We start from the raw sequence: 23695 nt of genomic DNA on the forward strand, positions 1-23695 counted from the left end.
CTGCCCTCCTCTCCCTCTCTCACTCATCTGTCCCCGCTTTGCCACCCACCCCGCCTCTCGACTCGGGCACAGTGCGCACGGGAGAATCCTGTGCACACGCACGCACTTATAGACTCACATAAGCATACTGCACTGCCTTGGCAGGCATGCAACAAACTTCAGCTTTGTCCTTCAATGCCGCCACTTATCACTGTCAGCTTTGTCTTGTTGTTTTTGTGCCCTTGTTGTAGTCTTGTCACCAATTTATTTCCCGGAGGAACAGCACAGTCTACTAGTGGTAAGCCTGTCTGCTTCACAGTTCCAAGGTTCCGAGTTTGAATCTTGGTGTGTACAGTTTTTGATGTCATCCTTCTTCTTCGTTAGTTCCAAAAAACATGCATGAGAGAGAAATTATCCATGTGGGTAAATGCGTGTGGGACCGGTTGTTTGTCCACCTGATTCTTGCAACTGGCTACAGCAATCTGCCGGGTGTCCCCTGCCTCTCGCCCAAAGACAGCGATCAGCTCCATCTCTGATGAGGGTATGCGCTGTAGAAATTGGGTGGATAGATTTCCCTGGAATACACTATTTGTTAGAAATTGTACTGGTGTTGTAGTGTTACAAACCGCTGCCTTTTGTGCAGATTGCATGGGTTTAAAAACAAAAACAAGTGGGTTGCATCAAGAAGGGCCTCATTAAAAAAAAAAATAATAATAATAAATAAATAAACAAATAAACAAATCATGAAAGTGACCCTCTGGGGCGACCCCTGATGGGACAAGCCAAAATTTGCAACAACACCAAAAACAACAACTAAAGCCATAATTATGTCCCATGGTTATGAATACCGGGTAAATACAGAACAATTTACCGTCTTCCAGGAAGACTCAAAACAATGTTGGAGGGGCTCTGTGAGAATTGTTGTCAGTTTATCTGGCAAAACCATTTGTAAGGGCCAGAGATGACTGATGTTGAACCTGAAAGAGGTTCTTCTAGCCCATCCAGTAGGTCTCCCACCGAACTCCTCCAACCATGCATTTTTGGACCCTGCTTGGTAGACTGAGGCAAAGCCATGCTTGGACAGAAAGGGCCAGCCCCAAATTGTTTTCATAAAGTTGGTAGCACAAGATTATCCAACTTTGTGGTGGGGATGCTCAAGATTTAACATGCATGGCATCAATTGTGACATCCACTAAAACCCATCAAATGTAGGTGAACACGCAAAACAGGCATTTGGGGGAATCTGTGCATTACATGGTATTGGTATTGTTATGGTGATGTTAATATTTGGTGATGTTCATATTTGCCTTTTTTTTTTTGCAGCCAACCAGCGTTCAACCAAGAGGGCTAATGGTCCTCTTGAGCAAGGCACACAAATCTCAAAGTGGTCCTGGGTGCCCTTTGTTGGCCCCTGCTCCAGTGTGGCACAAGTTGTAGAGAGGTTAAATGCTGACAAATTCTTGAAGATTTCATGATAATATGCCAAAAGGTCAAAGGTGAGTTGCGTGAACAGGAAGCAGGCCCGAAGGTTTGCTTGACAAATTATCCAAATTTTAGGTGCAACATATTATGTGGTCAGTGGCTGACTAACTGAAACCTCGATTGTCTCTTTTCCTGAACAAACTAGCTCAAATAGCCCCGACAATCATTCGAAGTAATACAGTAATCTAGATTCATTGCACACACACACACACACACACACACACACACATCCCTGCAAACACAAATAACACATTTTAACACACTTGTTTTTTAACACCAGCAAACACAGCCCCTCTAAATTAGCTCCTCAAATATTTACCTGCAGAAATTCAGTGGTCTCCCCCCAGTTTCTCTGGCCACCTCCTTTGAATGAGCTGAACTGTGCACAAGACTGAATGTGCACACACTTTATGTTTTATTATTTGCGAGCGTCAACACCGTAAAGTATTTTAGCAGCACTGCTACGTTTCATGTTGCTTGATGGAGAGCAGACAACAAAGAGAGATTCACATAAACGGCAAACAGCCAAACATAACCGTGTTTACTTTTGAGCTGAAATAGAACATCAACTGACACTTGTGTAGAACTTTCCAGCAAAGGCCCATACACGCTGGCTGAGGAAATCAAACATTGTCATAAAGGTGTTAGTGTTTCCTTTGAGTTGCTTCCAGCTTTGTGAGGGTAAGGCTCTCATATATAATCTTAGAAGTAATTATTGCTTTGGAGACCCAGGGTCTGGCTACAGAAGTCGCTGCAGACAAAGATACACTTTTGCTGCTCCAATGCAAGAAGCACAACCATAAATTCATTCACCTCCACTCAATCAGTGATCCATGAGGACAAATTACTTTCCTGCTGTTGTTAAGATTACAGTTTTTAAATCATGACGGTGGGCTTCAAGCTGCACCGAAGGGAAGCAAAGACCAAGTTGGTGATCGTGTTGAAATAGTATAACACTTAAGGAGCACTTTGAATGGATCGCATAAATTTTATGTCATGCCCGAATGTTAAACTAGAATTTCAAGAGTTATGAAGAAAGCTAAAAAGAATAATTAGCAACAATGTGCGATTGAATAATGTTAAAATATGATTATTGATTTGGTCACTGAGTGTTCTCCTTGTGGCATAGCATTTGAAAGAAAACATGTTTGTTTTGGATTGTGGAATTTCCGAATCTAAAGGAGACCTTGAATGTCTCAGATTTGTCTCGGTTTGTATTGGATTTACTTGTAAATAAATGTGTGTGTGTGTGGGGGGGGGGGGGGGTGTTAGTCTTTGTGTGTAGCCAAAAGATTTCTTGGAAGTGAGACTTACAAAAAAAGAGATACTTTGAGTGATTTCACGAGACACAGGGAACACAGGGAAAAGAAAGTTTGACCTTATTGTGTGATAAGTTACTGTTTTGGTAACATTGTGAATAGGATGTGCATTTTTAAGATAGTCAATTGTACTGTTGAGCAGAGACACGTGAGTACTTTGCCGACAAGCACCCAACTTGCCACACGGACTGTTGTTAATTCTTTAGTGGCCTGATCTATTCATGTATCGTCAAACGCGTTTAGCCTTTCAGCGCGGTTGTGTTGCATGGTTCGAAACGTGTATCAATTGTTGATCAGTGTATTTAAAGGACAACTGGCTCAGTTGATCAGATTTGTCAGTTTACAGGTCAGACACGGACAGATAGCATAACATACATTCAACAATGGTTCCTTGCCCTGGGTTAACCTTTGTTTCATGATATGCACTGTCCACATCCTGTAAGTGTATTTCCACTTCCACAGTAAACACATGCGGCATTTCGAATGACATGCACAACTGCAGAGCCACTGATATTTGAGCATTCCCGCGCTGGTGTGCTCATGCGCTCAACCACACGCATGCAACAGCAGCAACTATATGCAAATTTGTGAGGATCCACATTTGCTCAACCACATGTTTTCCTGCGACTATCACATTTAGTGGGTTGTGCGTGAGTGTGTGCTTGTGTGTGTGTGTGCCATCCTTCCTTTGAAGATCATAAATACAGGCGTGGCTCCAGCCAGGCACGCTGCCTATTCAGCGCGGCTGTCGACAATGCTTCAGAAGTGGTCACATTTTCTCATCCATCCTTCCTTCCTTTCATCCGTCCATCTCCCAACTTGTCTTCGCCTCAAGACGCCACACTCTTTCATGGAGGAAACAATCCCACCAGACAAAACCAGATTGTGCCCGGCTTCCTGGCTTGGTTTCTTTTTCGTGTGCCTCTTTGGACGGACTCCTTCAATATTACTGCTATGGATCACATCCTTGAAGGTATGAGCTCCAGCACTCATGCAGGCCCACAAATGCACACGCGAACCCATGCATATCCAAGGCATGTGTTCACAGTGCACATTCACATGGTCACACTCACACGCACAGGAAAAAAAATAACAACCAGCATCAGTCTGCTTTCTCATTGATGTTTGTTAAAGTTATTAATTTTCTCCGGAAAATAAGAGGCCACAGTGGCAGGACAGAGGAAGATGGGTGCCAGGCCCGTAATCTCTTTTGACTTTTATCCACTGGCACTGGAGCCCAATGAGACATCGAAGAGGGCCTTTACATGGGCACTAGGGTTACCCACGCATACCCAGGGCTGTAACCAACACCGATTTTGACCGAGGAAAAAAGAAATGAAAGGAAATGTTGAGGAAGAAGCAAAGTAAACAAGACAGAGTGCGAAAGAAAACTAGAGCAGCAGGGACAAAATTAAATAGGGCAATGTGGGACGCATCGGAAAAATTAGGGCGTAAGTGTGGAGCTTTTCGGGGTGTGAGTGACTATATGGCACATTATCTGGTAAACAAGTGAGTTTGGGTTGTTTTGCAGGCAGTAGTAGCTAGCGTGTTTGTGGCTTGTGGCAGATTGTTGTAATGGGGGTTAAAGGACGTTATGCTCAAGGTAACAGCAGCTGGTGGCTAAAACCACCATCCCTCTTCCTCCCTCTCCTTCCCTTTTTTGTCCCTCCACACACTCCAAGGCCCAACCCCTGACCACAATAAACACCTAAAACTACATCTTTATACACAGGGCCTCTAAGTATTTGGAGTAGCCCAGCCATAGATCTCAAAAGTCTTGTTCTTCCAAGACATGTGGATAAAGTTTGACTAGATGTCCACTCTGAAAACACAAATCTTAACTGGTGAACGTCGGACCTCTGCGCATACATTTTTTTTTTTTGCCTTTTGAGAAAGCCAGTAGAAACCACAAAACCGTACTACCAACAGTAAAGCAAGACATCAGTGCCATTCGTGTTAAGGCTAGCTCAATGTAATGCAGTTGGCTAAAGGGAAAGTAAAAGCAGGATGATATAAAAGTAGACTAAATGTGGCTCAGTTAGCGGGTAAGGCTAGCCACCGCATGGCTAAAGCAAACAAAAAAGCTGGGCCAAGGGACTGAAGTTCATTCTGCTGTGATACCAAGCACATGAAAACATGCACACACGCGCGGACACACACACACACACACACACACACACACACACACACACACACACACAGTCATATATCCGTGGTTAAGCTTTCATGCATGCCGTCAAGACGGCAGGTCATAAGCTTATTCCCTAGAAAATGTCTGGCTGTGCAGATTGACAAGGAGTTGTTGTAGTGATTGCTGGGAGTACAAACACTAGCCAGCTGCACACAAATTACTACTTCTTAATGCACTTGAATCCCATATTAATAATTACATGCGAAAAGTCCCAAAATAGGAGATTTTTGGGTTGGGTCTGAGAAGAATCTTTCGAACCTGCACACATATATGAAGATTTGTATGAGGTTCCGTAATAACAAGCGCAACAGTTGGTTCAGGCCAACAATAATGTAGTCAATGTTCTTTTCATGTCAATTGAGGTTTCATTCTCCCACTCTTCCTCTTGCCCCCCCCCCCCTCCACCCCCACCCCACTCTCTCTAACTCGCTCTTTCGCTCTCCTGAGTGTGTGCCACATCTGTGGGCTCTGTGGTGATGTTTCTCCGCTCAGAATGGATTCACCAGCTCAAAAACGTCCTTATTATATTTATATTTTACTACACCGCGAGGAAAGCCATGCCAGCTGGGCTAAGGAACCTTGGTCAGAAAACAGGGAGAGAAGTGGGGGTTGACAATTGACAAGGAGTGGGAGATGAGTGGAGGGATGCAAAGAAGAAGTAAAACAAAAATAGCGCATGGACAGATTGACGTGCAAAGGCATTGAGGCGTATGTGATGGTGCAAGAGTATGTAGGTTAAAGAGTTGACAAAAAGGCAATGGGCTCTCATATGTTGGATACAGATGCTGACACGATCCGACAATGTTATAACATCATACCTTGAAATGAACATTGCTTGGTCATTATAGTGTGTGCGAACTCGACGACCGTATTGGCCCGAATATAAGACGGTGCTTTTTGCATTGAAATAAGACTGAAAAAGTGGGGGTCGTCTTATATTTGGGGTCTAGATATTATACCCATTCACGACGCTAGATGGCGCCAGATATCATTGAAGCGAATGCTGAATTTGACTCCCCAGGCCAAAGCGAACCCCTGTCACAAAGAACAAAAATAAAAATAGCGGTAGCACGAAGGAGAAAAATAAAAACTAGTGGTAAGAAAGAAAAGAGAAGAAAATAATAGGAGATAACAGAAAATGGAGAAACATAGCGACGATCTGGAGAAAAGTGGGTCGAAGATCGGCCAGGTTAACCGGCAGCTGAGGAGAAGTTATGATGTAATTTACATTTCAAAAACCAGAAGCCATTCATTTACGAATGTGATTGCACTTTAGTTTACATATTTAAATGTTCAGATATTAAGATTTGAATGAGGCAAAATAACATGCTTTTTCTCTCCAATATATTGTGATAATCATTTGTTTCAGATGTACTGTAATTATTTTCAGTATAAAAAATTATTTGGTGTTCAAAAAGTCTTTTTTCAAACATGAGTCTTGAAAAAGAGCGGGTCGTCTTTTAATCAGGGTCGTCTTATATTCGGGCCAATACGGTATTTTCTTTAGCGTCGTTGCATCTACTTGAGTGCAAAAGTTGACCAGAATTTCAGAATTTATAGAGGGTGAGAAATATATTTCTGGGCCTGTTCTAGATTTGAGCAAATGGGGGTATTCATCCATCCAACCTTTCCTCATTAGGGTCATTTGTGAGCTGGAGCACATCTTAGCTGAATTTGGGCAAGAGGCAATTCACACCCTGGACAGCTTGTCAGCCAATCACACCACCACCTGAACCCCCACCCCGGTCAAATCGGGCCTGATATAATATTACTAGCAGTAGTTTATTTTCCATGCAAACTAGTTCAACGTTCCGTTCACACATTTGAACGAGTTCAGTTTATAGTCCATAATTCACCGCAGCTGTGTGTACGGGGGTGTGAAATGGGAAAGTGAGCCCATACTTTCTGCGTGGGACCGCTACACTACCAATGACCCAGGGGTTCAACACACGATACGAGAATATAATGTATTCAAGGACACCACATCCCTCCTTGTTTAATGGTGTTTGCCGAACACTATGGATAGCTAACACTCGGAACTTCTGAACAGTCATTGTTCTTATGTTATTCGGAAGAGACATAAGACTTGAAAAATTTGTTGACGTGGTTGCCTTTGAGTTATGATTGAGCTTCAAATTAGAGGGTTCTACATGGTTAAGTAGTGGCTGTACAAGAAAATAAATAATCCAACTGAGCAAAGTCTAGTTTTTATTAACCGTTTTGTATCTGGATATTCTACCTCAATTTTCTTTTGCTCCTCTCGTCCAGTTGTAGGGGCTGCAGTGTAAACACCCAGACTCCTGTCTCTAGCCACTTTCTCTCCTTCCATGGAGGGTACAGTGACGTTCCCAGGCCAACTGGTAGACATAGCCTCTCCAGCATGTCTCGGGACACTTCACCAAAGTAAAGAAACAGATCTCTCAATCTTGTGACAAAGGAACTAGCAAGTATTCAGAAAAAAAACCATTCTGTGAATTCAAAAGGAGAGAAGGATGGAAATGAGGAAGACTCACGTTTCCTACCAACACAAATACGTGCTAGGAAGAAAGACACACAGCGGAAAAGAAAACAGCGATAAAGACCACAAGAAAGTGGAGAAAAGGCGAGACAGAGCAAATAAGAGAGATGGCCTGCTCAAAGACTGGTACTGATCAGTGGCTCACTCTGTGATGCGGCTGCCAGGTTCCAGCCCAGCGATTGGTCAACTGCATAACTCAGAACATGCATTGCCACAATCCCTCAACGCCACTTCAATGCCACCGCACTGGTTCACCACTTTGTGGCTCCAAGAAATGCCGGCTGGCATGAGCAACATATCAATAAATTCATTACACATTTATTCTAAACTATTTCTCAAGTTGCACTGTTTCACAGGAATGCTATTTAAAGTGATTTGATGTGCCAATGTGTTCTGAAGTTTATAGCATTGATCTGTGTTGTGGTGAGACAGCTGTTTGATGAGGGGGCATTGGGATCTCAGGTCCATGTCCATGCAAAATTTGGGGGCAGGGGGCGAAGCATGATTATGAACTACATTTGTAAGCACTGAGGAATAGTGAAGGGTTTTGTTTTTTTGGGTGGGGGGGTTGTTTTTTTTTTTTGCTCCTAGGCTCCCCCCCCCAGGTAACATTGAATTTCATTTCAAGAAATAAATATGGGTAAACAGTACATGGAGACTATCTGAAAGTTGCATTTGTTAACCGACAGCAGCGAAGGCTGTAACTCAATTTCTCTGCATTGTAACAGCGTGTCTTGAAATAAACATGATCATTTTGCTTGTTGTTTGATCATGTTTGTGTGTGGCATTGTTTGAACAAGCACTACATACAATTTTGAAGAGTAACTTTGGCATAAACATTTGTGCTAACGCTATGTGAGAGCTGTCCAAGCAATGGCATAGACCACAAAATAGGTTGCCATGACAATGACAGAGACACTATTCTCCTTATTATAAGCTATGTCTTTGAAGCTTTTATTTTAAGAGTAAATTGCTACATATTATTGCTTTAAGTAATTAAAAGGCCACAAGCGCTGTGAGTCATTTCACTGAGGAACTACAGAAATAATTATCATGGGATTACTGTAACACAACAATATTGCTGGAAAAAGAAACTCAAGTGACCTCCAAAAAAAAACACTTGAAATAATTAAAGTCAAATGGAATTATTTATTCTAAAAACATGATCAGTCCAGCGCATACACTCATTGGACATGAATGTGTTCTTATTTTGGCACACATAACGAGGTAAAGGTCTGTTCTTGTTCATCTGTTTTTGAAAGACAAACAATTGCTCTGAAGAGGACGAGCCACTCTGACTAACTTTAATTGAAAATGTGATTAAAAAAATTCTGTTGGATTTGCGCCACCTGATGTATCACAAAAAAATTATATTTTATGTTATTTTTTCTATATTTACGGGAAAAAAATCACTACCTTACCCAGTGGAACCTGTCAATGAAGAGCATGAAGGTGATGTAAGAGCCACTCCTCGCGGGACAGACTTCGAATCAAACCTCCAAAATCTGGAAAGACTTTTCCTCACAGGTATGTTTAATATTTGTTTGAAGTTGAAGTCTTTCTGGAATTGAGCAAAACGTAATGGCGAGCCTACCGTGTGACTCTTGAGCAAATTTCTGCTTCAAAACAGCACATCTGTGCCATTGAACAGAATAACTGAAAAGTCAGTTCATCAGCCAGTGCATCTGCATTATTTCTATGTTCACAAAAGGCAAAAAGCAAAAAAGAGAGTATGGACCCATTCCTGGGTAGTGGGGAGAGGGCGGTATGAACTATTCTCCCAAACAAACCTGATGTTACGAATTTGTTTAAGAACACATTTGCTAATCAGTTACTAGCTTTACAATTTTCAAAGTGACTTTAAATGATACGTATACTTATACTGTATTTCCCCTTTTGATGAAGTCACTTTTGAAACACTTTGCATTGTGACTGTCTGCACCACGTCCACGCTGTCATCATAAGTATGAGGACACTGTCTTCCTATTGGTCAGCACTGAAGAACCGATGGAAGGAGGACGTAGGACATCTTACACTATGCGGCAAGACAAACACCAATTCTGACATGCCACACTTTCGCCGTCGCGGTTGTGAAGCGTCCCAGACGCCTCATCATCAGTCATTGTGTATGTCGCGGACTACGGCGCGTCAAGACAACTCAAAATGGACTACGGGATACGTTTGTCCGCGACATTCCTATAGGGTCAAATCAGTCTGTAGTCCTGAAGTTTGTCATCGATTTTCGTGACTCCTCAGAGTGCTGAGTCAAAAATCTGGTTGGTTTGAAGACAGCACTCAGGATTCTGGAGGCCTTGGGAAAATTACATTCACATGGCAACACATAAAAGCTGACATCTAATTGGACCAAAAAAAAGCCTGTACTGCCTAGACAGAGGCTATGAAGTTTCATTTCATGTAAGGTACACCATGTTTGGGCCATCAAAGAATGTCTTGAAGGCCGTGAATGCTCACCGCTGGTCAACATAGAAGGGCTTCTTTCCTCGTCATTCCAATGGCAAGAGCTGAGGACTCTGCCATTTGGAAGTATGTGTGACATCATCGGGAGATGTCCCGTAACACTCTCGTGTTCACGTATGGGGAATTCGTAGTTGTCAGTTACATACCGTATTTTCCGGAGTATAAGTCGCTGTTTTTTTATAGTTTGGCTGGGGGTGCGATTTATACTCTGGAGCGATTTATGGGTGAAATTATTAACACATTATTATATCATTTCACATGTTATTTTCACATTAAACCGCAAGAGGCCGCTCTAGACCTGTGTTGATAAAACCACGATGAGTCTGACGTAAGCGATGTAGAAGAGGAAGCGCTGCATCTTCTACCTCCAGAGTTGGTGGAGTTGTTTTAAAGTGACACAGAGGATGAAGATTTCATTGGATTTAGTGATTTGGAATGGCATTGATGGTTTGGTGAACTTGTTAGCATGTTCTTTATGCTAGTTATCTGAATAACTCTTAATATGTTACTTGAACATACCAGGCACGTTCTCAGTTCGTTGTTTATGCGTCATGTAACGTAAGCATATCGTACACTTATTCAGCATGTTTTTTTTTTCTATTTTATTTTTATTTTAAATTGCCTTTCAAGATGGCCTGTATGTTCTTTGGTGTTGGATTTATCTTATTATATTATCTTATGATATTATTTTATTTATTACCCCCAAAATGCGATTTATACTCCAGTGCGACTTATATATGTTTTTTCCTTCTTAATGATGCATTTTTTGGCTGGTGCGATTTATAATCCGGAGCGATGTATAATCCGAAAAATACGGTACGTTAGTGTACTGCGTGAAGAGGTGAGAGAACCCATACAAGCACAGCAAGATCATGCAAGTCCACTAACCCCCACCAACAATATCATTTTAAACATGATGAGTTGTAGCATAAGTCAACCCTTTGTCGCCAACCTCAGAGTGGGATGGAGGAGTGTGTAGGTTACGGGAGAAACGGAAACACAGACAAAGCGACACGCACTAAGAATCACGGGCTCTGCTGACCATAAACGATGTGACTCAGACAAAGTCAACATGTTCGATGACATCAGTGACCATCAGCTCCAATGTTTGAGCTTGAAATGCTTTGATACACCAAACAACCTTTATTTGTACAAACCCACATAGACCAGAGGCGGAAGCGTCATGAAACCAGAACAATTAGGAGGGTAGGTTCCATCAAAAAACATGTTGTGATTCAAATTATTACTACATTAAAAAAAAAACCCAAAAAAACAATGTGCTTTAATCTGGATATTATTTACAAACTTTGATGAATTGTTTCTCTCAAACCCAAAACAGATTTGTCAAATTGAATAGTGGAGAGCTGCTTGACACAGCTGAGAGGTGCCACAGGCGTTTTGCAGAGACCAGAAAATATCATTAACACTTAGACTCTAATTTGCGGTTGATTAGATCTGTAATGTCCCTTCCAGAGTGGACAAGATGTACAGTATTAAAGCACAGTTGATAATTTCGCTTCAGCCATGGTTAGAAATGGAAGCTGCAAGGGACCTTTTAAAAAAATGACACAATGAGGGAACAATGGGCGTTCGCAATGATCATGAACTGCTGAACTAATCGAGATCTGGCTTTTTCGAAAATACCCATTGTAATGTTCGAACTCTGCGTGTTTGTAGGAATTAAATTTTGTGTGACTTATTCCCATACCTTTAGATGTGTAAGTTTGGGGTTTGAAGGCGCGGTTGTCTGAATGAGGGGTGGGATAGGCAGGCAGGGGTGTTGGAGTGTTCAAACAAGCAGTCTCTAATCCTGACACGATGCCTCTGCCAATTATAAATGCTTCAAACACGACCGGTGGGAGGAAAAAACATGACCAGGGAGACCAGACGTGCACCGGGGCGTATTTAGCTACATACAGGCAGACTGTAATTATATATTTGGGAAAAGGAGAGATTTTGTGACGTTGAGTGAAGGCAGGTGGACGGAAATGCAGAAACTAAGTAGCTGGCTGGCAGGAATTACTGTAAATGATTGATAGTTATTCAAAGTAAACCTAAGGTGAAACCGGTCTTCCGGGATTTAATATACTGAAAGAACTGATTGGACAATGGGAATGAAGGAACAGGATATGGTAGTCCTCAGGTGAAACCAATCGTAAATATTAGCCTAATAAAAAGCTTTCAAAATAAAACTGGATAGCAAAAACAAAACAAAACAAAACAAAAAAACCCCAAAAACTAGCCTAATAAAAAGCTTTCGAAATAAAACTGGATAGCAAAAAAACAAAAAACAAAACAAACCCCCCCCCCCCCAAAACATGTCTTAAAAAAAAGCTTATTTTGACATCCTACTTTGCTCGGATTTAGTCACGGTCATTAACGTTATAATTAATGTAAATAGCACTGCGATTTATCCATTTTGTATTTATATTGCACTTAATTGAACGGTGTTTTTTTTTTTTCTTCTTTCTTCTTTCTACCCACATTCTTGCTGCTGTAGGCTGCAAATTCCCCCAGTGTGGGACAAATAAAGGATATCTTAATGGCTTCTTTATACTCGTGGTATAGAGGCTCGCCCTGATGGGACAATGGGACAACACAAAAGTCACAGGATCTTTAACACCATTCTCAATTAAAGATGAAAAAAGACATTTCGAACAAAAGTAAGCTGTAAGTGGATCTACTTGTGGTCTGCAGTAAATGGTTTTTATGTAGCACTGAAAAAGAAATCATAATAAAAACAAAACACCTTGGTGAGGGGAAAACAATAACGATTCAAATAAAATTATGAAAATAAAATTAGCATGGAGTCATTCACACAAGAGGTCTAACGATGAAAAAGAAAAAAATATACCTGTACGTACAAAATGGACTGACACATGGACAAAATTGTTGGGACTCCTTTTTTCCTGAAAGAAAAATAAATTAATACATTAACTCATTCACTCCCAAAGACGTTTTTAAACGTCTTTTCAGACTTGGTTCAGAATTGGCTGGTATTGAATGAGTTAATAGTAGGTTGGTGGCATGGTTGTTTACTGGTGAGCATGTTAGCCTGAGAGAGGTCTGACTGAAGATTCATATATATATATATATATACTGTATATACACCAACTATATATATATATATATATATATATATATATATATATATATATATATATATATATATATATAATATATCAGAAACAATAAAAAATGTGTGAGTAATAACGATTAATTTTTTGTGAATTTGAGTTATTTTTGACAGTTGCATTTTTAATTAGATTAAATATTTTAATCGTTTGACAGCTCTAATATATATACATAGAAATAAATCTTCAGTCAGACCTCTCTCAGGCAAACATGCTCACCAGTAAACCACCGTGCCAACCTATATATATAACCTGTAAAAAAAAAAGTAAGTAAGTAAGTAAGTGTATATATATACAGTATATATATATATATATATATATATATATATATATATATATATATATATACTGTGTGGAGTTTGCATGTTCTCCCCGTGTCTGCGTGGGTTTTCTCCAGGTACTCCGGTTTCCTCCCATATTCCAAAAACATGGATGGCAGGTTAATGGAGCACTCTGAATTGTCCCTAAGTGTGAGTGTGAGCGTGGATGGTTGTTTGTCTATGTGTGCCCTGCGATTGGAAAGGGTGTACTGCGCCTAACTCGGACATGTCCAGCTCCGGGCCTGGAGGGCCACTGTCCTGCCTGTTTTCCAGCTCTCCCGGCTGCAACACACCTGATTCAGATGATCAGCTCATCAGCCAGCTCTGAAGCAGCATTAGAACGATCCTGATGATTTGAATCAGGTGTGTTGCTTCAAAACCCTCCTCAAAACTCACTTGCATTCTTTGGCATTCGACTCAGCATGATTTAGATTTGTTCTTGGTTTTACTGTTTGGTGCTTTCTATCGTCTTTATTACCGATTTGTTTTACTGTTTATTGTATATGTTAAATTGCTCCATGTACAGCACTTTGTATGCAGCGATGGCTGTTTCAAAGTGCTCTATAAATACAGTTGAGTTGAGTTGAGTCCTCTATGATGAATTCCACTTTGTCCAAAACAACAGTGGTGCAATCTGACACTGATGCCTTGACCTTGGAGATCACTTTGAATTTCTTTGGAGGTTGTTTTGTGCTCTTTTGTTACCATTTGTATTATCAGTCTAAATTTGTCATGAGTTTTCTTCCTCTGGCCACATCCAGGGAGGTTGGCGACATTTTCAAATTTGTGACTAATATGTGCAACTCCTGTCACAGGAATATCCAGCTGCATGCAGATTGACGCATAACCTTTACGTTGAATGTGATATCGTCTTGCATAATTTTCTTTCTATTTCTTTTGAGACAACTCTCTTTCTTACTTCTTGTGGTCAATTTTTAGTGTGTTTACGAGTTATGTCACCAAACTGAAAAAAATGGATCTGCTTTTTTGAAGTTGGAAATGTGAAGACACAGCTGTGATGCTACTGAGAGGACACACCTTGGTTGCACATGTCCCGACAGTCAAATTATTTTCAATCTTGTCATTGCTGTCCACTCCCGAGTTTATTTTTTTAAAATTAATGTAGTTGAACCACAATTCGAAAGCATGTCAATTTTCATTCTCTTTCTTCTTATTTTTTTTTTCATGAACAGGGGCATAATAACAATTATATCTATATGTGTATACGTCCTCGTACGATAAGTATGCGTTTCGCTCCGAGAATAGTTATCATTATTACTGGTAAATGCCATAACATCCGTCTGTCAGCATTAAGGTTCACGATGTGATGCAGTTTGAGTTTTAAGTGCTTTCCAATGTGTCTCTTTGACTCAGGCGCACAAACCGTGTCAACCAATCCTGGTTTTCATCAGGAGTCAAGTTATGAAAAAGCCAATGTTGGACAAACTTGGCTAGTCATAACATTCCACAATTTGACATAAGGCTGCTTGGACTGTACATATTTTAGAGTACATGACTGTTGTATACATGACTCCAATCGCTTGAAATAGCTTTCCTGTAAATGTCTTAACCGATATCCAGTATTTGTGCAAGTAGTTGATTCTGATCACTGGCTGACAAGAATGAAACACATGGACCTGGTGTTATTTCATTTCTGTAAACTAGGATGTAAATCTTGAAAGATTATAATTTAGTGACAACCACCAAGATGCTGTGCTTCCGGCTGGCCATCATTACAAGGATTGACACTGAGTCAACGCTGGGAGAGGCTCCAGGTTGCGGATGTCTGAAGTCTTCAAGACAGACCGATGGCGTGTCGCAGTCTGTATGTTAAGAATATCTTCCAAATTTATACGTTTAATGTTTTTTACCTTTAATCTACAAAACACATTTTCGAAACATGTTTTCATGTCAGTCACTAGCGTGCTTGCTGTTGTTTATCCCTTTGTGAATGCCTGACATCATTTCAACCACAGCAACCAAATAATAGAGTGCACTGTAGACACACACACAGTCCTCCGCGCGCACGCTCGCACACACACACACACACACACACACTTCATCCACTCCTTTCATCGCACACCACATTCACACTTCCTGTAAAATCCCGGTTTCCTAAACGATGGCTCAGGAACCAAGATGGGTAACAGGCCTACTTCTTGTGGGCTGCCACATGATAAAGAGTCCTCATATCATTAAATGAGCAAGCGTCCTGAGCTGTAGTGCTCATTTAGGATTTAATAGGTGACATTTTGGTGAAAGCCCCAAAATATGCCATTTTATTTTTAGCTCCGCTGCTCCTTTCCCCAATCATGGAATTTTAAGTCGCAGTTTTGAGTGTCTCCGACCCATCTCCCATCATGGTCTGTCTTTGTTGAGTTTGGTTTCAAATTTCAACTTTCAAATTGACTCTACTTTCATATTTTCCTTGTGTTCCTTTATCTGCCTGTCTCATAGGTTATTGATACACTCTATTTACTCTTTGTGACTTGTCCAGGTGTTCCTTGTTGTCTCGTCGGTTTATTTGTTTTTCATTCCATGTTGCCGTTCGTCGTCCTTGTTACGTCTGGTTGAATCCATTGCCGGTTTTGGTTTGTTACTTTGAATCTTCCCTTTTGCGCTTATGTGCATGTAGTATTTCTGATTACACACGCCTTGTTTTCCTTTTTGTTGTATTTTGGGAGCATAAATACATTTTGCTTTTTGAATACATCCCGCATCGCCGTCCTGCTTCCTTGAACTTGGGTCCTCAACTATGCTGCAACATGACAGTCTCCGACATTGTTTTTATAACCTGTTATCGTGACAGGATTATCCTTTATCCAGAAACGTTACTGGAGACAAAGCTTTGGGCTACATGACTTCAGTTATTTAACTTATGCAGGCAATCACAAAAGTTTGTCGTTAAGTGAAGCAAAAAAACCAAAGCCTTAAAATGAGAAGTGCAAGACATGAAAACAACTTTATACCCCCACTAAAGCCAATAATTAACTAAATAATATATCATTTAGTTTTTTTCCACCATGTCATTGTTGATAATGCTTGGGAAATATATTAAAGCCCAAGCTCAGCTTTTATAATGTACCACAATTGTCTTCATCGGAAGTAATTGTTCCATGCCTTGGCTAAATTGAAAACACTGGTGTATGATTTAAAAACAGGATGAGGCATAAAATTAGTATTGACCACAATAAAGTGGAACCTCCAAAGTTAAACTCCCTAGAAGTTGTACAATTTGGACTTCAATCACCGTTTTCTGGAAAAATATACATTCAAAGACAAATCCGCTTCATGTGTGAAGTCTAAATGCCAGCACATCTTACAGTGAACATCTAAGGGATTAATTCAACAAGTGTCTTTTTGTTTTTTGTTTTTTTTTAACTTTCTTTCATGGCTTTTTCTGATGTCAGCACAACACATATGTGAAAGAACAAAAGCGTAATGATAACCATAGGACCAGACATTATAGTCACGACAACAAGACAAAAAGAAACCGAGAGCAATAATTTAAATATCAGTTCCAAACACATATTTACGTAGATGCTAGTGGAACACATAGAAATGTATTATTAACTCCAACATTATGAGGTACTGTAGCTTCACAGGGTTTTCTTTTCTAAAAAAAAAAATAAATGTGGAAAGGCGATCCAAGTCTAACATGAAAGAACTGAACATCGCAGTTCAACAACTACTCTCCAGAAGTGACATCCGAAATATTTTTCTCGCCCTATTTTGCTATCGCCAAAACGCATCTGTCAACCAGAACATGATAACTGAGTGTTTTGGTACACACACACACACACACACATACTAACAAATATACAAACACACACACACAGTCCCAGCAGATGTTTCATCCGCCACTGCCTTCCCAGAAACCCACAAGTGAGCGCATTTTCCCGCCGCAGGGTCGGGGAGTAAAACCACTGGAGAGGAGACCGCAGTGCTCCAACAAAACTCCAGAGGGAGAAAAATGTACAGAAAAACCTTTCAAAAAGGAAAGGAGGGGAAAAAAAGCAAAGGATTTTCTAATCCGTCCTTTATTGAGGTGGCTGGTTTTCGGCAGGGCAACTTTTTTTTTTTTTTTATGTGTGAGAAGGCTGGCCTGTAATTTTGGTAGCCACGGCGACCAGAGGGACTTGTAATAAAACGAGACTCTATTCTGGGATGCTCTGTAATAATGGACGCCACCATCCATTCCTCTTGTTAGAGATGGAATGATGAATGGAGGGATGGCGATGGATGGATATATGCTTGGATGGCAGTGGCATGAATGGATGTGGACAGTGTGTGAGGGGTGGCCCAACAGCAGGGGGTCCAACAATAAGCACAGTCACGATTCAGCTGACACGCGCACTTCTGACCTACAGGAATAAACAAAACAGATGGAATGACGTGGAAAGGAAACAACTTCTTGAATATTTAAATTGCCCTATACATTACGCGCTGCAGCTTGAGCAGATTAGTTCTTTTGGTTTTTTTTTTTTGCTGGGTCACCCTGAGCCTAGCTGCTCTGATTGATACACATCAGGGCCCATTATGACCTCACTCTTTACAAGACCTTGTGGTTGAATTTCTGCGTTCAGACACCTCTCTATAATCGTCACGCCATGTTAACAGTCAGCCATTAAGCCAAAGCCATAATTAGGAAATTACATTGGCACACATCCTGTCATTAGAAGTGTCTATTACTATTGCATTGTAATTACATTTTAGTAGGTTGTTATTACACCATTTAGAAGCTGTCCGTCTTACCTCAATCTCCTCCTTAATTGGATATATTGGCCTCTCCTAGCCCCCCAGGTCCGCCCACCTCTTAGATGGAACATTCCAGTGGTTTTAGATTTTGAAGATGGAGAGTATTATACAAGAGACTAATACGCCACATAATGAAAGAAAAGGAGGAGGAAACATTGCCGAAGGGCGGAGGAAGAGAATTGGTTCAAAGAAAGAGCTTGGTAAGCAAAGCAAAGTACTGTGAAGAAATATTGAAAAGAACTAAATCGGGGAGGAATGGGGGGGGGGGGGCGAACAGAGTTTTCTCGCATGACAATTTCCCTCCTCGCCAACTGAGGCTTGTCCTTTAATACCCAGAGGTCTTCATGTGGCTTCTCAACGAACGCACATAAAGCAAAGCTGGCCACATCACTGCCGTGCTGCTTGTTAGACTGTGTTGCTCACACGCTGCATGCAGGCTCACGTGTGTGTGTGTGTGTGTGTGCGTGTGTGTGTGTGTGTGTGTGTGTGTGTGTGTGTGCGTGTGTGTGTGCAGGAGTAACATCTGTCAGACATGCAGAGCACTCAGTGAGACTTGCACATCTTAATTTGTCAACACCACTGTGATGGACAGGAGGGGGTAACATTTTGCAGGAGACGGACTTAGTAGAAATATGATGGTTCCAAGATGACTGGAACTGCAAATACTTCTTATGAATATAGTTTCATGGGAGGTTATTCGTGCGTTGTCATCATTTACATAAAATTTAAAAAAGACAACGAATTTGAGGGTATCTGACCATGTACATTGCGTGTGACTTCTATTAATAAAGGTCACAATGAAATGAAGATAAAATCATCAGGTAGCCCCAAAGAGTGGTTTCCTTTCAATGTTATCACCTCCCACTATTTCATATTTCCTTCAACAACATTTATCATCATCAGAACAATAGCGTTGCGGTATTAGTTTTTGGGTCATCATTGCAATTAGTATTGTAATTTATTCTAGTGCGGTCAACTGATTAAAAAAATGTTACGTTCCACATTCTACTAAGTGACTCCTAACTACACTCAGACCCAAAATGTTTGCATTCCACATTTTTCTGACATTTTCTGTGGTGTTTTCATCCATACCGGTGGCATCCAAATCGGGTGTCCTGTGTTTTCGATATGTGCCCCTACTCCAACCGGATTCAAATGATTATGATAAAAGTCATGTCATCATGTCACTTACTGTAAATAGGGAAATTAACCCAAAAATGTTCCTGACAATAATAAATTCTATGAAGCCCTACTATCTAAACACATCATTCTAAGTAATATTTCATTTGTGGAATATGAGTTCAGCAGTAAAGTCTAGCCGTCTTTGTTCATTTTGCCACTTTTTAATTTTTTTATTATTATTATTATAACATTCATGGTGCAGCTTCAGAAAACATGGTAATGCATGATTGGTCATTATCTGAGCCCTGAGTAACTGTGACATCAACAGAAAGTGGCAAAGTGGCCCCATTGTCATGATTCTGTTTTTGTTAAGATTAAGATTTGGTTTTGGATCATAGTTTTGTTTCCTCATGTGCTTTGTTGACTGTGCTTGTCATCCGGGTCCCTCGTGTTAACCAATCAGCTCCCTCTACCCTTTGTGTCCTGTCCAGGTGTTTCTTGTTGACTCGTCAGTTTCCTTGTATTTAGGTCCCTGGTTTCTGTCAGTCTCAGTCGGGTCGTTGTTACTGTCATGTTGTTTTGTGTTGCTGTCATGGTTTTTTAATTTTTTTTGTTGCTGTCATTTTGATTTACTGCCATGGGTTTTTTACTTTTTTTGTTTGTTACTTTGGTTAATGGGGTTTTTCAGGACTTTCTGTTTTGGATTTTGTTTTTTTGCAGTGTACCCTTGCAAGTGTTTTTTGTTAAGACATTTTGTTCGGTACACCCTGGTTTCCCTGCCTCCCTACTTTTTTGGGTCCTCTACCATATGGACACATGACACGCTCCCTGAGATGGCCAAAAATGGGGAGGGGGGGGAATTTTGCTAACAAACTCATATAATAATAATAACAATAATCATAATACATTTTATTTGTAGACTGCTTTAAAAACACTCAGTCACTTTGCATAGTAAAAGACAATAAATTAAAAAAATAATAGGAAAACATTGGATAATTGTAATATTAAATACATCTTTATTTATATAGCGCAGTGGTTCTTAACCTGGGTTCGATCGAGCCCTACAGGTTTGATGAATATTTCTCAGGGGTTCGATGGAGCCTCTGCCATGGAGATGAAGACACACCCGATTCAAGATGTCAATTAGTTATGACATGCCCGCTTGGCCATCGTTGGCTTCAGTTGTCCAATTCGTACTGCAGGAAATTAAGTTCGCTCAGTAGTCACCATGTGACTGTCATACATGTTAAAAACCAATACTTATACCATGTAATTTTATTTACTTTTTTTCTGGTTTTAAACGATGTGTTTTTTAATGTCTTGAATTTGTAAAAAAAATCTTATTTTTATCTTTGACTAATGAAGGGTTCGGTGAACGTGTATATGAACTGGTTGGGTTCTGTACCTCTAACAAGGTTAAGAACCATTGATATAGCACCTTAACAACAGCTGCAGCTATAAAAAAGAAAAGTGCAAAAAAAGCTTTACAGAACATCCATCCATCCATTTTCTGATCTGCTTATCCTCACAAGGGTCGTGTGGCGGGCTGGAGCCTATCCTGTTTTTGGGCAGTAGGCAGGGGACACCCTGAACTGGTTGCCAGCCAATTGCAGGGCACACAGACGAACAACCATCCGCGCTCACGCTTGGACCGAGGGACAATTTGAAATGTTCCATGAACCTGCCATGCATGTTTTTGGAATGTGGGAGGAAACTGGAGTATGGTATGGAATAGGGTAGAGCCATCAATAGAGTGAGAAATCGGGGCAGGTTGTGTGATTTCGGGCCGATGAGAATTTCTGATTTGTTGCCATTGAGTTTGAGGAAGTTGGTGTGCAATCAGTTCTTTATGGCTATAAAGCAGTTGATGATGGTAGAATGAGTGGAAATCAGCAATGATGGATTTCGTGGAGATGTAGAGCTGGGTGTCATTCACGTAGTACTGGAAATTGAGACCATTGTGGCGTATGATGTGACCAAGGATGGAAAGGATAAAAAGGAGGGGGCCAAGCACTGTGCCTTGGGGGAAAGAGGCTGTGTTGAAGATGTATTCATGCCGATGAATAGGTTGCGGTCAGTGAGGTATGATTTTATCCAGGAGAGAGCAGTGCCAGTGATGTTAAGAGAGGACTCAAGATGAGTGAGGAGGATGGAGTGATTTCTGGTGTCAAAATCAGTGCTGAGGTCAAGTTAGATGAGAATGCTGAGGGAGTGGTTGTCAGACGAGAGGAGGAGGTCATTGGTGGCTTTAAGAAGGGCTGTTTTTGTGCTGTGATGAGATCTGAATCCGGATTGAAATGGTTCATAGAAGTAATTGGAGACGATGTGGGTTTTGAGTTGAGAGGCAATAATTCGTTCAAGTATTTTTGACAGAAATGGAATGATAATTTTGTGGGAGTTCAGGGTTAAGGCTGGGTTTTTTTTGTAGGACAGGTGTAACAGTGGCAAATTTGACGGCAGGGGTTGACAGACCCAGTGGTCAGAGAGGAGTTAATAACAAAAGAATCTGTGGGGTAAGAGCAGGAAGACAGGCTTTGACTAGTGTGGAGGGGATAGGGATGAGGGTGCAGGTTGTGGTTTTTATGCCGGAAAGTAATGTACCGAGTTCAGAGGGGGTGAGCAGAGAGAACTGGGTGAGTGACTGGTCAGTTATTGGAGGAGTGACAGATTCTGGGCAGCGTGTGGAGGAAGTGGAAGTGGCCAGTTGGTTATAGATGGTGTCATATTTTGCCTGGAAGAATGATAGGAAGGAGTTACATTTGTCTGGTGAGCAGTAGTGGGAAGTGTTGTCCATGGGTTTGAGAGGCTTGGGGCTGTTGGAGTCGGAGTGGATGAGGCTGGATTGGTAGGGAGAGCGTGTAGTGTTAAGAGTGTCTTTATATTGCTGGATGTAGTCCTTGTATGTTATGGTGTGACCTGTGAGTTCGGTTTTGTTGGCTAGTCTTTCCAGTTGACCTTTCCTGGTTTTCATTAGGCGGAGTTCAGGGGTGTACCATGGAGCAGTGTGGGTGAAGGAGACAGGTCTGGTTTTGAGGTTCAAGCATGTGTTGTTGTAGATGTTGACCAGGTCCATGAGGGACGTGCTACAGAGAGAGATGAGGGTGGATATTTTATCAGTGGAGCCAGCTGCCAGGGAAGAGTGGCAGAGCGACTTGATGCTGAGGGAAGTGATGATGCGCTTGAGCTTGCATTTGGGGGTGAGAGAGAGGGAGTCGTAGATCTTGTTCAGAAAGAGATTGTGAGGATTATTGGTTTGCAAGTTATTCAACTCGAGTTAGTGATTAAATGCAGTTAGTTTGTCAGTCACGTAGTTATCCATTAATTCATTTAGACCCAGAGAGAGAAAGTTCATACATAGTCAGTCACACAGTTAGTTCGGTTGTCTGTCTGTCTATCTCTCTCTCTCTCTCTCTCTCTATATATATATATATATGTGTGTGTGTGTATATATATATGTATGTATGTGTATATGTATATGTATATATACTGTATGTTCTGTAAAAAAGCTTTACGGCTACACACACACACATATATATATATATATATATATATACATATATATATGTGTGTGTGTGTGTGTGCATATATTTGTATATATATATATATATATATATATATATATGTATGTGTGTATATACATATGTGGAAATGTATATGTGTGTGTATATATATATATATATATATATATATGTGTGAGTGTGAGCGCAGATTTGTTTTTGTCTCTGTGCTCTGCGAGTGGCTGGCAACTGGTTCAGGGTGTCCCACGCCTCCTGCCCAAAGACAGTTGGATAGGCTCCGGCACGCCCCACGACCCTTGTGAGGATAAAGCGGTTCAGAAAATTGATGGATGAATGGATGAATATATATTTATAGTTGAGCCATTCCGTTTATTTGCAATGCATTGTTTACAGAGTATTGTGATTATTTTATTCAAACATTAATACACGGAATTTGGTGGGAAGTGACATTTTTATCTCTAATACAAACTGCAAGACTGCTCAGTGTGCAGCAGGGGTTAAAGAGTGAATATGAATGAAACATCGAGTAATGAACCATTGCCTGATACATGAGGGACAATGTCTCTTTGATTCATGAGGCTTTACTATGCTCATCACTTCGCAACAAACCAAAACTGGGAACAAACTCATAAGAAAGGGAAACCAGACATGACTCAGAGAAGGATTGATGACGACCGAAACGGAAGCATGGTCGAGGGAGCTGATCGGAAGACGGACGGGTGACGAGAAGAGGTGGAAACAAAAATAAAGCAAGCGAGACAGGAAAAACACCACATGATGAAAAAAATGACAAAGCAAAACCCAATCTAATCCAAAGTACCAGCTCATGGTACTGCTACTTCTAAAAAATGCATTGACACTACAGACCAATACCAA

Source organism: Hippocampus guttulatus, chromosome 11 (genome assembly GCF_054856545.1).
Source record: "Hippocampus guttulatus isolate MCC_2025c chromosome 11, RoL_Hgut_1.0, whole genome shotgun sequence".
Lineage (NCBI taxonomy): Eukaryota > Metazoa > Chordata > Actinopteri > Syngnathiformes > Syngnathidae > Hippocampus > Hippocampus guttulatus.